At 58.2% G+C, this 16,152-nt stretch overlaps 1 protein-coding gene across 1 annotated transcript in view; it reads right to left on the bottom strand.

Moving 5' to 3' along the window:
- Positions 1–5,520, bottom strand: part of ABLIM2 (actin binding LIM protein family member 2) — a 63,797-nt gene extending 58,277 nt beyond the window's left edge. The window contains exon 1 of the mRNA XM_075544652.1: positions 5,406–5,520. The gene's annotated coding sequence lies outside the window, so the exon portion shown is untranslated. The remainder of the gene's footprint in view (positions 1–5,405) is intronic.
- Between the last annotated feature and the right edge of the window lie 10,632 nt (positions 5,521–16,152).

Raw genomic sequence — 16,152 nt, 5'->3', positions numbered from 1 at the left:
CTTTCTCAGCTGCAGCCAGGACCCCCACCCCCACATCATCCCATCTGCTCCCATGACTCCTCCTGGGCCCCGCCTCCTCTCATGGCATGAAGCTTGGCATGGCAGCATCTTGGCTCTGAGAGGGTGCTGGTGATCACATGACCCCCACAGTAGTGGTGGCTTCCCAAGCCTTTGCCCAGGCCTAGATGCTGTGGCTCTGCTCAACCAGTGCCGGCAGTATCAGACTCTGAGTGGGACACCTTGTGGTCATGCCTTATGGGCTGCTAACCTTAGGGCCAGCAGTTCAAACCCACCAGCCACCCCCTGGGAGAAAGTTGAGGCTGTCTGCTCCCTGTGAGATCGGCAGACACAGAAAGCCTCTAGGTCAGTGGTTCTCACACTTCTTGATGCCGTGACCCTCTCATACAGTTCCTCATGTGGTGGGGACTCCCCAACCATACAATTACTTTCGCTGCTACTTCATCACTGTCATTTTGCTTCTGTTAGGAATTGGGCGACCTCTGTGAAAGGGTCATTTGACCCCCAAAGGGCTCACTACCCAAAAGTTGAGCACTGCTGATCTACAGGGTTTCTGCATTGGATTCCTCGGTGGCTATGGGTTTGGGGGTGGAGGTTGTTTGTTTTTAATAGCTGGAGTATACAGTAGAGAAATCCAGTGTCAGGAAGAGTCCAGAATGCTCCTCGAGCGGGACACACAGTTCCTATGTGGCAGAGCCAAATTCAAATCTAGATCTGGCTGCACAGTTTCTCGATGTACCAGTGGGGACCTCTGAGGAGGCAGAAAGGCCTGGAAACGTCCTTCCAGGAAACGAGCCTTTGAGACCTCATTGGGCACAGGCACGGTCTGACCGGGTGGTGGGGGCCAGGGAGCACCATGAGCAGCATTCACACCATGGCAGCTGGTTGGGAAAAGCATTCCCTGTGGGTCCCAAAAGTCCCCCAGTGACATAGTAGGTGATGTGCTGGGCAGCTGGCTGATAAGCAGTCCAAGACCACCCTGGGATTAAGAGGAGGCTCTTTTCTTCCGTCTCAGAGACCCACGGGGTCAGGGCTACCTCCTACAGGGTCGTGGTGCAAAGGCCTCGCCCTGAGGGCAGCAGTTTGGATTTGGGTTTGGTAGATTCCTAGGTCCTGCCTTTCCTGGGGGTGGAGAGGGAGGGGTGTACATTTTGTCACAAATAAAAAGACCAGAATGATAGCTCTGAGTGAGACTAGGGCACAGACCCTCACCAAGACGGTGGGCCCCTGGCCCGCTTTCACACCTGGAACCCAGCCCACCCCGGGGAACACCTTTCAGCCAAGCCAGGGGCTGACGCGCTGCAGTGGGTTGGTGCTGGCCCACAGTAACCCAGCAGAACAGAGCAGAAACCCCCGTGGGTGCAGAGACTGTAGCTCTGGAAAGGAGTACATCATCCGTTGTTACATCATCTGTTGTCCATTTGAGACTTCAGAGTGAAGGGGTGGAGTCTAGCCTGTCAGTCAGGTCACAGCTTGAAGACCTCATTTGGAGGCTCTAAGGAGATAAAGAGCTCTCTGGAGGCAGGACTCAGGCTCACTCCCTGTGAGACATTCCTGTTGACAAGGCACATGGTGCTACACTAGAGCTCTGAGCTGAAGGAGCCTGTGGAGACCCCTGCCAGTGCTGAGATGCTTACAATGACACTGGATCCACAAGCCCTTCCACCCACTGCCCTGTGATCCTCCTGCATTCGGTGTCATTGCATGTGTTTTGTGAGTCTGAAGAGGACTTTATAGACTGGTATCAGACATATGGGCTAATGTCGGACTTCTGGACTTGATCTGGACTGGGCTGGGATGTTTTCTCAATATTCAAATGTTCTTGTATATCAAGCTCTTTCTTATACACATATGAGTGTCTATGAATTTGTTTCTCTAGTCCACCCAGACTAACACAGGGGCTTTTACAGCTCTTATAACATCTGTACATCCGTTGTGTCAAGCACATTGGTACATATGCTTCCATCATCCTTTTCAAAACATTTTCTTCCTACTTGGCCTTGGGGACTGTAACTCTTGACAGGAGTAGAAAGCCCTGTCTTTCTCATGCGGAGCAGCTGGGGGTTCTGAATTGTGACCTGTGGTTAGCAACACAATGCCTGACCCACTGAGTCACTGGGGCCCTGTACCCTCAGTTAGAGGAGGGGTATACTGGGCCCCTGTACCCCCAGTTAGAGGAGGGGTATACTGGGCTCCTGTACCCTCAGTTAGAGGAGGGGTATACTGGGCCCCTGTACCCTCAGTTAGAGGAGGGGTATACTGGGTCCCTGTACCCTCGGGTAGAGGAGGGGTATACTGGGCCCCTGTACCCTCGGGTAGAGGAGGGGTATACTGGGCCCCTGTACCCTGGTGTAGAGGAGGGGTATACTGGGCCCCTGTACCCTCGGGTGGAGGAGGTGAATGGTAGCTTTCACTTTAGGGCTAGAGAAGTCCTATCAGTAAGGCATGGATGTTTGGGGGTCCCTGCTGCTTTCTCAATGCATCGGAATGGTGGTGCTGGTGACCAACATCGCAAGTCCCACGGCTGGCCAAAAAAACACATGGCTCCTCCCTGGAAGAAGTCCAGCCAGAGTGCTCCTTGGAGACAAGGCTGGAAAGACTTCATCTCATGTACTTTGGACACGGTGTCTGGCCAGACCCGGCCCTAGAGAAGGATGTCAGGCTTTGTGAGACAGAAGGGCAGTGACAAAGAGGAACGCCCTCATCGAGATGGATGGATACATCCCTGGGCAGGGAGGAGCTTCAGACAGCTGTGAGGGTGGCACAGACAGGGTACTGTACCCGTCTCTTGTCCGCAGGGCCCTGTGAGTCAGCATCGGCTCAATACCACCCAACAGCATGCATTCTCCTCAAGAGTCCTGTTGAGGCCCTGCTTATGGACTCGGCTGCCAACAAGGAGGTTGGTGTTTCTGACCCACCTGCCGCTCCCCAGGAGAAAGATGTACCTGTTGCCACTCTTAGAACGTCAGTGTCCCCAGCTTTGGGAAGCATTCAGCTCATGGCAGCCTGGCCTTCCTTGGCTTCCCCCTGGAAAACAGCTTCTACATCTTCCATGCCGATCAAAAGCCAGAGACCCCCTGTACAGATTCCCGGGGCTCTTTCTCTGCCGAGACAAGCCCTAGTGGCCTCCTAGTAATGTGGGGGGCTGCTTACCACAGGACTGGCAGTTACAGGGGAGGCTTTCCACTCCCACAAAGAGTTACAGCCTTGTAGACCCCCAGAGGCAGTGCGACCCTGTCTTTCGGGGAGGCTGTAAGCTGGAATCCACTCCGTGACAGCAGGCTTGAGTGTCTGAGTTCTCATGGCAACCAGCATGCACCAGAGCCGGACAAGGCCCCCGGGGTGACAGTAGAACATTTGCAGGATCCTGTCCCCCAGCCTTTCTTCCATGGTACCTCTGGGTGGAACTGCACCCCAGCCTTGCTGTTGGTAGCAGAGCAATTCTGCTCTGTGCCCCACCCCAGTCGGTCCCCTCTTGGCCTCACTCTCTTTTCCCTGTTCTCAGCCCAACATTCTAGCCACCCCTGCCTGTCCGGGCACTGCCTCCTGAACGCCTTGAGAAGGTCTTGTTCTGTTCAGGCGTGTCCCAGCTGTGCTGAGGCTGGCACTGTCCCCAGGAAGATTCCTAGGCCCACTCTGTGTACTTCCCTCCCATTGCTGACTGGCCCTTGGTCCTTGAAAGCAGATTTCTGGTATACCCTGCCCAGGTCGCAGGTGGGTGGGTGTCCGTGATCAGTAGCTGTCTGTCTGTTCTTCACTGTACAAACAGTGGCCTCAGGGGTGGCCTGTGACTGCCAAACCTGTCCCTAAGGCACACCCATGGAAATCAAGTGTCCGTGGGAGCCTGGGAAGAACTGGCAAACAGACCCAGGCCCTCCTTGGAGATCTCTGTCTCTGCAGCTTGCCGTGCTGCTCCCCCCGCACCACAAAGGCTCCCTTGATGCCTGTGCACAGGCTCTGCTGCAGACACAGCAGGAAGTACCCCTGGCCAGGGGGTGGTGGGACACCAGCGCAGACCAGGCATAAAGGGTGTGTTTTGGATCAAACCCTTGTTTCTCTTGAGATAGAATATGCCCCTCAGAGGGCAGTGTCCATGGAGGGAGGATGTCCATGGGGACCCTCTTGCTGGCTGCCAGGCTAAGCCCCATGAGGTAAAGACACAGAGAGGCAGCTCTGGCCACACACCAGGGGCAGGGTGATGCGTGCTCTGTACCAGGTGCCCTCAGGGGGCTCCCCATCCTGTGGGTGCACAGGACAGAGGTGGGCTGAGGGTTTGGGGAGGCCCTGGGGAGGGAGAGGGTGCCACGTGGAGTCTGAGCTGCCCCCATCTCAGCACAGTCCTGGGCTGGGCACACAGAGGGCTGTAGTCAAGCCTGGTGAGTGAATGTGTGAGAGGGTGGACCAGTGAGCAACCCTTTCAGCGGGGCACAGTGGTCAGTCAGAGGGGAGGCAGGGCCCCAGAGAGGGTACGGCTGGGTAGACGGATAGCTGAGAGCTGGTTGTAGCCTGGACAGCTGAGGGGCATGGAGTCTGTCCATGTGCACCCCACGGCCAGCTGTCCCCAGCACTAAGTGCTCAGTGAGGGCCAGGCCTGGTCAGGAGGAGGAGTCCCTGCTCAGGCACACACAGGGGCTGCTGAGGGTTAGGAGCCCAGGGGGAAGAGCTGGGGGAGAGGGGGAGGAGCAGGGGGGGGATGGAGTTTGGGGCGGAGGGTGGAACTGGGGGAGGTGCTTGGGGAGGAGGGAGGGGAGGAGAGGAGCTTGGGGTGGAGAGGAGCTGGGGAAGGGGAAGAAACTGAGAAAGGAGGAGGGAGGATCAGGGGGAGGAGAGAGGAGTTGGGGGGTGGTAGGAGGGGCTTGGGGAGGAGGAATGGAATTGGGGAGGGGGAGGAGCTGGGAGATGAAGGGAAGGGGCTGAGAGGAGATGGGAGGAGCTTGGGAAAGGGAAGATCCTAGGAAAGAGGGAGGACGAGTTGGGGTAAAAGGAGGGATCTTCTTGGGGCAAGTAATGGGATGATCTTGAAGAGGGACGAGCTGGAGGAGGTGGTGGTAGGAGCCATTGGACCTGGAGAAGCCAGGGAAGGTGTTTGGTAGGGGGAGGAGCCAGGGGAGGAAAGGAGATGGGACGTGGAAGGGGGAGGGGCTGGGGAGGGGAGCAGTCATGGGAGGGGAGGGGTGAGATAAGGGAGGGGAAGGTGAGGGGCCAGGTCGGGGAAAGGGCAAGAGAGAGGAGGAGCTGTGTGGGAGGGGGAGGTGCTGAGGGAGGGGGAGGAGCTGAGGGAGGGTGGAGCCGTGGAAGGGGGAGGAGTCGCATGGGGGGCGAGGCCGCGGGAGGGGCGGGGCTGCCGGAGGCAGTGTGGTTGCGTGCGTGCGGGGCGGGGCACTCACCGGCAGGAGGCGCACACGAAGCAGTCGGGGTGGTAGGTCTTGCCGAGCGCGGACACCACCTCGCCTTCGATGAAGCGGTCGCAGCTGAAGCAGCGGGTCCCGTAGAGACTCTGGTAGTCCTGCGTGCAGACGTACTCGCCCTGCCGCACGAAGAACCCGCCCTCGGCCAGGTCGCGGCCGCACACTGCAGACCACGGACAGCATAGGGGGGAGGGGTTGTGTGTGTGTGTGGTGGGGGTTCAGCATGTGCGGACTCTCCACGCGCACCCCCACCAGGCTCGCCTCAGCCAGCGTGCCCTGCCCTGGGTCAGCACGGTGTCACGTCCCAGAGAAATCCGTCCCAGGAAGTGGAGGGCTGTCACTGAGAACCGGAGTTGCTAGTGAATGAGGGGGGTGGGGGGAGTGCAGAGTGGAGACCCAAAGCCTAGGCCACTGGACATCCCCTTACAGAAGGATCTCGGGGAGGAGATGAGGTCCGTCAGGGTGCGATGTAGCAAAGATGAAAAATACAATTTTCCTCTAGTTCCTAAATGCCTACTCCCCACCCCACCCCCACTATTATGATCCCAATTCTACCTTGCAAATCTGGCTAGACCAGAGGATGTGCACTGGTACAGATAGGAACTGGAAACACAGGGAATCCAGGGCGGATGATCCCCTCAGGACCAGTGGTGTGAGTGCAGTACTGGGAGGGTAGAGGGAGGGTGGGTTGGAAAGGGGGAACCAATTACAAGGATCTACATGTGATCTCCTCTCTGGGGGATGGACAGAGGAGAAGTGGGTAAAGGGAGATGTCGGACAGGGCAAATATGACAAAATAATAATTTATAAATTAGCTGGGGTTCATGAGGGAGGGGAGATCAGGGAAGGAAGGGAAAAAATGAGGACCTGATGCCAGGGGCTTAAGTGGAGAGCAGGTGTTTTGGGAATGATGAGGGCAATGAATGTGCAAATGTGCTTTCTATAATTGATGTATGTATGGATTGTGATAAGAGTTGTATTAGCCCCTAATCAAATGATTAAATAATAATAATAAAGAACCAGAGCTGCAAGTGCCAGGTCCATGCCTGCCTGCCTCACATGCTAGGACCTCACCAGCCCACCCCCACAGAGAATACAGGCTCTGTCTTATTGTCCCACACACAGGGCCTGGGTGACACCAGCACATTTGCTTACCAGTCTTCACCCCATTCCCAGGTGGCCCTCCTGCTCAGATCACTCAACCCACCAAAAGGCCCACATTAGTCTGAACCCAAGGGTGCCTGCCCAGGGTGAGGGCATGTGTCTGTGGGGCTTTGTGCGAATGACCCCTGGGCCCCACCCCCTTTAGTCCCCTCCCTGTTCCTATGCAAACAGATGGCAGAATTCCGGTCAGTCAAAGTGTCTACCACCCGGGCACCCAGCACATCTACAGCACTGACCAAAGGCAAGCCCAAGCCCTAGGCCCTACCCTGGGGAATCTCAGCCAACCTTTCTCTGTCTTGGAAAGCTCCTTTGGGTTTCAGGTCCCCTGAACTCTGTGCCCAGAGTCCTCGCCATAACCTGCCACCTCCTCGTGGCAAAGATGCAGCTACACGTGGTCCTGGTTGTGTGACTGCTCCTGGGGCCACAGTGGCTCTGAGTATTCATGACTGTCATGCGCATTACCACAAGTAACAGGGACAGTGTGAGTATGGCTGACCTGGTCTCTAGGATGAGCCTACAGTGTGACTACAGGCAGACCGCAGAGGGACTAGCATTCAGTACCACACCAACACCACTCCAAAGCCAATTGCCCCCACAAGTGGTGTCCGCAGAAGGTGGCCATGTCCAAAAGTGTGAGGTGGTGGAGGTTGACCAGGCTGCCAGAGAAGGGCAGGCAGCTATGGGCAGTGTGGTGACCTGCACTAGCAGTCTCTGCTCAGCTCCCACTGAAGTGTGAGCAGGAAACCTGAGAGGCCTGGCTTCCTAACGGGCCACCCCTTTCTGTGTGACCTCGGGAAGCCTAGCGAGCCTCTGAGTCCTGGGATTAGTGATCCTGGCAACCCCTTCCAAGATATACAACATTGAGCCAGGTTCACAGGACAAGTGCAAAGGTCCAAGCCCCACCCCCCCACCAACTCCCACCCCTTCAGCCTGCCAAGACACTCACCCTTGCAGACGAAGCACTTGAGGTGGAAGTACTTGTTCTGCACCCGCAGCACCTCGCCCCTGCACACATTACCGCACGTGCTGCATAGGACGGCTGTGCTGGGCGGCTTGTCCAGGGCGCCGGGGGCCGCCTGAGGCTGCGACACTGTGGGAAAGACCAAGTTGGGGCCTGAGCGATAGCCCATGGGCCCAGCCCATCTCCAGAACCCGTGCAAGTCACCCGGGGTGGTTTCAGCCACAGCAGCATCCCTGTCGCAACAACGGTCACTGCAGACTCTTGGTGCCCACTCTTCCAGCTGCAGGACACAGGCACCATGCATGCAGGACCGCCACCTCCATGGGAGACCCAGGTACGCACACGCAGGACCCCCGTCTCCATGGGGGACCAGACACTGCGCACCCAGAACTGCCGCCTCCATAGGGGACCCAGGCACTGTGCACCCAGCACCACCACCTCCATGGGGGACCCAGGTGCCTCATGCCCCAGGACCGCCGCCTCTGTGCCAGTGACCTACAGGACACAGCGTGGGTCCCAGAGGCGGTATGCCCCAAGACTACAGTCTCCATGCGCTGGCTCAGATGTCTGGTGCTGAAAACCAACAGAGTGCACACAGACCCCTCAGAAAGCCAGTTCCCCGTCTGGTCGAAGCGAGCTGAGGTGCCCCCTGGAGCCAGGCCTCATAGGAGAGACTGCCAAGGGAGGGCTAGCCCTTCCACTGAGGGCCCAGGCAGCGCCCGCCCACACCCGGTGGGAATCTGAGCAGGCTGGGGTAGGGTAGTTCCTCAGAGCTGCCCTGGCCCTGCCACCCCTCCCACGGGTCCTGGAGGGTGGGGCAGGGGTGCAGTCACCATGTCCCGGAGTCAGGGTGGGGAGACCCAGAGCTTCCGGTGACCTGTAGGGTCACAGCCTGGCTCCCATGCTCTGAGAATGAGCAGGCAGGTTACCCAGCAACTGCTCAGGATGTGCACACTGTGTGCTCCAGGCTTAGGCACTTCTCTCTGCTCAGAGGACCGGCTTACCACCAGGTTCGGCTCTTAGGCAAGTCCTGAGCTCCCTGGGTGGCCCAAGCCGTTAGCCCTCAGCTATCAGCCAAAGTGGCTGAGGCTATGCAGGAGGCTTTCCTGGAGTTCTGAAGAGCAAGGGGTTAACTCTGAGGACCAAGGCGCCCCTGACCCCTGCCATGGTCTTCACCATCGCCTCAGATGCACGTGGAAGGTGGACACTCAGTGAGGAGGACCACAGAAGAATCGATGCTTTGGGATTGTGGTGCTGGAGAACATTGAGAGTCCCGGAAGAAGGATGATCAGAGGGCTCCTTGCTTCGAGGCCAGGGTGGTGAGTACTGTGGATGGGTCGTCAGGAGAAGCCAGTCCCTGGAGGAGGACGCCATGCTTGGTAAGGCAGAGGGGCAGCGAGAGAGGGAGGCCCCGGATGAGGTGGGTGGACACCATGGCTGCATCAGTGGCCTGGGGCACAGGGACAACTGTGAGGACGAAGCACGACTGGGCCGTGTTTGGTTCTGCTGTGCACAGAGCTGACTTGATGACGCCTCACATCAACCACAGTGATGCGGCCAAAGAAGGCCTGGCTTCCTGCTGTCCTGAAGACTGCAGCCATTTTGCTGGGACACAGGAGGGGCTGCCAGGAGTCTGAGACGTGGCCCACCTGCCCTCCTCCCCACCCTGGGAGCCAAAGCCAGCTGCGAACCATGAGGCTGCTGCCCTCTGGTGGCAGGAAGCAGCAATTGCAGGCATGACTAAGGTGCAGCGCTAGGGTTCAGACAGGTAAGGCCTGTGGCAGGTGTCCCAGGTGGTGGTGAGTCACCCCAAGTTTGTGAATCCAGTCTTCCTCCCCTCATCCCTCAAGTCCCCCAGCCCCATTCCATCAATGACACAGTCATTCCAACAGAGCAAAGGGCACTACTTGGCTTAACACCCAGACGTGTGTGTGTGTGTCTGTCTGTCTCAGGGTCTCTAGGCCTCACCTGGGACAGGTGGACTGACCTCTGCACACTGCCCCCGACAGGCCTGCAGATGCAGCTGTGGATGGATGTGTGTGGAGAAAGCGCCGGCAGAGGGGCTCCTGCAAGCCGGCAGTGCCACGCTGGGCTTCGCAGTTGTAGGACCCTGAAGCAGCGAGTCCACACTGCTCAGGGTTGTGCCCCTTAACCCAAAGAGGGCACAACCCCACAAACCAATGTGGGATTCAGTTCCCACAGCCCAGGGGTGCCATCTCCTGGCCCAAATATCCTGGTGGTGGCAGCAAGTCCGGGGACAGGACAGGACACACTGTGCAGAGGGACCGGGGAGGCAGGAAGCCACAGGTGTGTGTCCTCTCTCATTCTCACTGGCTTGGATACAGCCATGCTCCCGCTACAGGTGACACTGACCCTGCAGCAGTGTATCATTGTAACATGGTACCATTCTAACAATGTAGCATTGTAATGCTGTGCCATTGTAACAATGTAGCATTCCAACATCATAGCAGTGTAACAGTGTAGCATTCTAACGTCATTGCAGCATTGTAACATCGTGTTACAAACAGGTTTCAACACAGTCAGAACACCTCACCCAGCAGACATAGGTGCTAGACACAGATCCCTGAGTGACCCACAATAAACTTGTCTCGGGACCCTCACTAATCACACCTGCAAAGAGCCTCTCTTCAAAGTGGGTCACATTCAGCCGAGCGAGCTCACCAGTGACACCACCCGGAGCCCCAGAGAGGGGCCACCCTCAGCCACTCAGCCTTGATGGGGAGGAGGGGTGTCTTCAGAAAGTCTGTAGGAATAGACCATTATCTTGTTCCAATCTCCATGAAGCTCCCTTATATTTTGGGGGGGTGTCTTAAAATGGGCTCCGTGCTGCTCATATTTCTGCTGGCCAATGCAGACCCCAATTCCAGGGGGGCTGTTCGGGGCCTGCGTCCACCGCACACACGGGGAGTGGGGTGGGGGGAGCACACAGCATGTCGTGGAAATGTGTATCTGTTTCTGTGATAAAAGTCAGCCCCTGGGCCAGGGGGCTTTTGTCTTCTTAACTTACTGCCACCCTTCAAAAGTACCCCAGTCCTGCTGCCATGCCAGAAGCCCTGGGCATCCACCTAGTCTCATGGGATGTGCCCCCTTGTACCCTGCCCACCAGGCATGGCCCCTGTCCAGGGACACCCTGTTTCTAGATGAATCTGGGCTTCAGAGCCCTGCACCCACCCCACCCCACCCCACCCCAGTGTCACTTGTAGGAGAGACAGAGAAAATTCCGTGGGCAGGCCTGCTTCCGCCCTAACCTACTTAAGGGCTTCCAGCTAATTATAGCCCAGAGCCCCAGCTGCTGCTCTCAGAGGGGCCGGGCTGGCCTCAGTCACAGGCAGAGTGGACTCTGTGGCCTGGCTGTCCCCTCACTCCAGACCTGGATGTCCTGAACGCTGTGCCCACCATTCAGCCCGAGGACAGTGGGCGTGCTGTGTGCTGGGTGCTGGGCTAGCTCCGGCCAGCATGAGGCTGGTGCAGTGCCAAAGACCTCTTGGCTGAGGTCAGGGCGGGGGACAGATGTGGATACCAGCACCCACAGGTCAGCTCTGCCCCATCCCCGCCCCAACAACCGCACGCTTGGACCTGTAGGGACCCTCTGTCCATCCCAGCTGGGGGTCTCTGCATCCTGTCCCCAGCCTGTGAGCAGACTGGACAGCCCCCAAGGACTGTAGGGCAGGAGTGGGTACATGTACCCCCTCAGACAACCTCCAGGGATAGTCACCCCTCCTTGAGCCCCCGAGGCCCACTGGCCAGAGGGGAGAGGGAATGGCTCACAAGAGTGTGCCCCCCCCCACTAGTGACCCACAAGACCCAGCCCCCAGCCTGCACCAGGCACTTCATGTTGTGATCAGCAGCTGTGCCGTCAGCTCTGACTCACGGCCTCTGAGCATGCATGGCTCATGACCAGACACAGACCCAGGACAGTTCTGATGACCAGACAGACCCAGGACACCTCTGATGACTGATGGCCAAACAGACTCAGGCCAGCTCTGGTGACCCCAGCCCAGCTCCATATCACCCTGATGTGGCCCTGAAGACACTATGGGGCAGAGACCAGCCTTCCCCGCTATGACCTCTCTGACCTGTGGACCCGCAGAGACCCTGAGCTGAGAAGCACTGCCGTTTGGTACCAGGAAGCCCTGGGTGGCTGGTCACCCAGCCAGGGAAGTCTGGAAGGCCACCCTGAGGACCCTGGCTGTCACCTGAAGACCACTTTGCATGTTCTGTGCATCCACCTCCCTGGGCTCCTGGACCCTCCTACAGAAGCCCACCCCTTCCTCTCCTGCTGCTCCTACCACAGCCCCACCTCTGCTGCCCCACTGGGTTTCATGAGGACTCAAGTGACCCCATCCAGTGGCCCCACCTCCACTGGGGGGCTGAGTCCCTAAAGTGGATGGCCCCTGGGGTTCTGAGACTGGGACTCTGTATAGGAGCAGAAAAGCCTTCTCTTTCTCCTGAGGAGCAGTCAGGGGCCTCAAACTGCTGACCTGGCTGTTAGCAGCCCACGGGTGACCACAATGCCTCCAGGGCCTCTGGGTTCCTAAACAGAGCCTGCAAATTCACTGCCCACTAAGGTCCAGAGAATCTGCCCACACTGGTTCAAAGCCCAGTGGTCTCCAGGAGAAAGGTATGCCCGTCTGCACCCACAGAACTTGGCAGTGTGGGGAACAATGCGGCAGCTCTACCCAGCCCTGCTGGGTGGCCGTGAGCCAGCATCGGCCTGGTGTGGTGGTGCTGGGGTTGAGTACTTGGATGCCCACCCAAAGGTGTCTGCTCCCATGAAGACTGCAGCCTCCAGAGCCTGTGGGTGGGCTCCTCTGTGCCCCATGGGCACATCTCTGTCCCCCCCCCCGGGCACATCTCTGTCCCCCCTGGGCATGTCTCTGTCCCCGGGGAGTCTGAGACAGAAAGGCACTGGGGAGCACCTGCAAGCATCTATGTGATCTGAGACTGTGGCTCTGCCTTCATCTGTGGTGCCCGAGGGTGGTCTAAATAGGACATCCACCTGCTGGTATGAGGGGCACCCAGGAGCAGGGGGCGTAGTGGGTTACGTGCTCAGCTGCTCCCAGAAGGTCAGTGGTTCAAATCCAGCACTGCCTCTGGGGGAAGAGAGTGAGGCAGGCTGCTTCCAATAGCCCTCCAGGCCTGGAAGCATCTGTCCTGCCACCCGGGGTCTCTGGGGGTCTGGACCCCTGAGCCAGGGGCTGGTGCATTGCTGAATCGTCCTGATGCACATAAACACCCTGACATCCTCTGGGGAGTCTGCCTATATTCTGGACCTTGGAAAGGGGGTGGAAATGGGGCTCCCTGGGACCCACAGTGATCACTGCCCCCCGGATGGGGCTCTGAGCCCCTAGAACTAGGAGAAATACTAAGTCCATCACGGATCCCAGTCTAATTCTGGAATCAGGTTCCCCGCAGGACCTCCCTTCTGTCCCTCTCACTCGGCATGGACAGGGTGGGGAGGGACTTCTCCCAGAAAGGACTCCTGGTACCCTGACAGGCTGGGCAATGCCTGTACCCTTCCAGGTCTGGGGGGGCAGTGTCCTCAGGCCAGGAGGGGCCGAGCTGAGACTCCTTCCCTCAGACGCAGGCTGCCCACAGAGTACCCCCCATTCACTAACACACACACACACACACACACACACACACACACACACACACACGACCCAAAGACTCCCATGCTCACTCGGGCCAAAAGTCTGATGGCCCTCTGGACCCAGAGGGGCTTGATGGCTGGCCTTCCGGCTGAAGTGCCTGTTGGAAATTTGAACCTTCCACCTCCCCTGAGGGGCCAAGCTCACAGGCCACCAGGAGGCCATAGTGAATGCCCCTGCTGGGCACCAAGAGGCAGGGTCCCATGCTCCCCACCACCCTGTGGCACAATGCCAGTCAGCACTGTCCGGGTGCCCCACCCCCACCCACAGCAGGGCCTGCTCCCCGCCGCTTGCCCCACATCAGCACTAGCTCTGGGGACCCCTATCACCAGCCCTTGCTAATAGGGGCATCCAGGGACACTCAGTGGTGGCATCCACATCCCCCCCCCCCTCCACAGGAAGCTGCAGTTCCTGGGTAGTGGGTCTGTAGCCAGGCTCCCTGGCTCCCAGGCGATGCCAATGTGACACTGCCTCTGGCCAGGGTGGACCCGCCTGCCCCACAAGTGACCTCGTCTGATCGGCCTGTGTGTCCCTCAGTCCAGTGGAAAACAGGAAGCGGCTGAGTCCCTCGGAGCCATGTGTGCGGGGGAGGGGCAATTAGTGACCCTGCTGGCAGCAGGGGTATCATCCATCCCCGGAGAGAGTGGGGCCAGGTGTCCATCTCCCCCACCCCAAGATGAGCAGGCGGCGAGGAGGGGGGACAGGCAGAGTGGGCACACACTGCTGGCACTCCCACCACCCCCTGACAGAGCCTCCCCCCACACACTACTCAGACCCAGTGGGGCAGGAGAGGCCTGCCCCTTACCCGGACCTCCCCTAGCATGGTGCTGGATCACATGGAGTGGGGGTCGAAAGAGAGGGTGGCCTTAAGTGAAACGGATGGGCCCAGTGGCAGCAGCAAGGGCACAGGGCAGGGCAGGGCTTTAGTCTGTGGGGCATGAGGTCGCCCTGGTTGGGACCCCTGGTGGCACAGTGGTTAAAGCACTTGCCTGCTAACCAAGACCAGTGGTTCCAGCCCACCAGGCACCTGCAGGAGAAAGAGGAGGCCGCCTGCTGCCCAAGAGCAGCCAGCTGCAGACACCGTGGCTGCCCTCTGTCTGACAGGACCCTGGGAGTCCGCTCCAAGGCCTACCAGATGACCACACCATCCATGGAAAGGGGCCCAGATAAGACACGGACAGTCCCTGAGACCACACCTGAGGAAACGGGTCCCCTTACCTCCACCTTCTCCATCCAAAGGCTCAAGAACTTCTTGCAAAGCAGAATAAACCAGAGATCATTGTACCCCAGGATGTACCAAAGAAATGCCTCAAAAGACAGACAGGGAGGGGTGGTCAGCCATGGGCCAAAGAAGCCCTGTTGGCTCAGTGGTTAGTCACTCGCTACCAACCCCAGGTGAGTGGCTCAAACCCACCAGCCACTCCGAGGGAGAAAGACGAGGCCTTCTGGTTCTGTGGGGACTTGCAGCCTCAGAAACCCACAGGCAACTCTCCGACTCTGTTCAGGCTGGTTCCCAGCTGGCGCCCCCACCTGTCCATAGAAGTGAGTGTCCTGTGGATATGGACTGAGAAGAAAGGCCTAGTGCCCATCTTCAGAAAACCAGCCAATGAAAACTCCTGGGCATCCAGAAACAGAAGCCTTGTGCCAAGAAGACCACACACAGGTCATGACCACCAGAACAAAGGCTTGGTTCACTGCCACGAGTCAATTCTGACTTGCTGCAAGCCTACAGGACAAGGCAGAACTGCCCCGGGGGATGGGGTGGGGTGGGGTGGTGTGGTGTGTGTGTGTGTGTGTGTGTGTGTCTTTAGGGGCATAGAAAGCCCCGTCTTCCCCCTGCAGCACAGGAAACTCGAGTCCAATGTTGAATGGTCCATGCTCATGGATAGGAAGACTTAATGTGGTGAGCACATCAATACTGCCCAGATACCCACAAATAGAACCACTGACGTCACGTGGAAAGTGTAACCCATGCCCTCTAAACAGAAGAACCAAGTAGGAGGCCAGCCACGTCCCCCCCTCAAACCCTCTCTCACAGCCTCCATGGTCAACACAGCCCGGTACAGAACCAGGGTAGGCTGGTAGGGCCAGAAACACCACCACACACCTACAGGCACCTGGATTTTGACAAGCACATTCCATGGGCAGGAGACCGCCGTCTCTGGTGCTGACACAATTGGATTGATGACAGCAGGAGAGCGGAACAAGACCCAGGCCTGGCACCACCTTCCAAACGAACTCCCGATGGACGGAAGCCCTAAACGCCAACCCCATGAGAAGCACCATGACAGAAGCAAGGGCCCTCAGACAAGGCGCACACCATCACCAAACACCCTGAAAGAGTCCCACACAGGGAGAGACCGTGTGAAGGGCTGGGGCCTCAAGGAGATGAGGTTTCAGTATGCCAAAGGGCCTCATCCAATAGTAAACAGAAGCCCATACCCTCAGACTGGGGGTGGGGGGTGTCGAATGGTCTATCGGGTAAAGGGCAATCCAAAACAAGCCTCTAGAAAACCAAAGACCTCGGCAAGAGAAGGACGGACAACCCAGTCCACGAATGGGCGGAGGCATGAATAGATGATTCTCCAAATGGCATCTGTGTGCCCGACCACAGGGAGGTGGCTGGTCATTTGAAAGGTGCAAATCAGAGACCTGAGATACCGCCTGGCCCTCCCTCGGCACCGACGGCCCAGGTAAGAAGAAAGACAGTAACAGAGGCCAGCGAGAACATAGAGAGACAGAGCCCACACGCTGCCCGCAGCAGGTCTGGAAGAATGTGTACCCCCGAGGGAGGGACCCGGTGCCCCCCAGATGCCTGGGATTAGGGATGAACCCCCTACATGCCCATCAGCAGAGGAATGGGAGCATGAGATTTGGCCCCACTGTCACCAGGACCTGGGCCCCTGAAGAACAAGGGCGAGCTCCAAAC

The sequence above is a fragment of the Tenrec ecaudatus genome, chromosome 3 (genome assembly GCF_050624435.1).
Source record: "Tenrec ecaudatus isolate mTenEca1 chromosome 3, mTenEca1.hap1, whole genome shotgun sequence".
In the NCBI taxonomy this organism is placed as follows: Eukaryota; Metazoa; Chordata; class Mammalia; order Afrosoricida; family Tenrecidae; genus Tenrec; species Tenrec ecaudatus.
The sequence above is the reverse complement of the archived record's forward strand: the minus strand, read 5'-3'. Positions and strand labels throughout refer to the sequence as shown.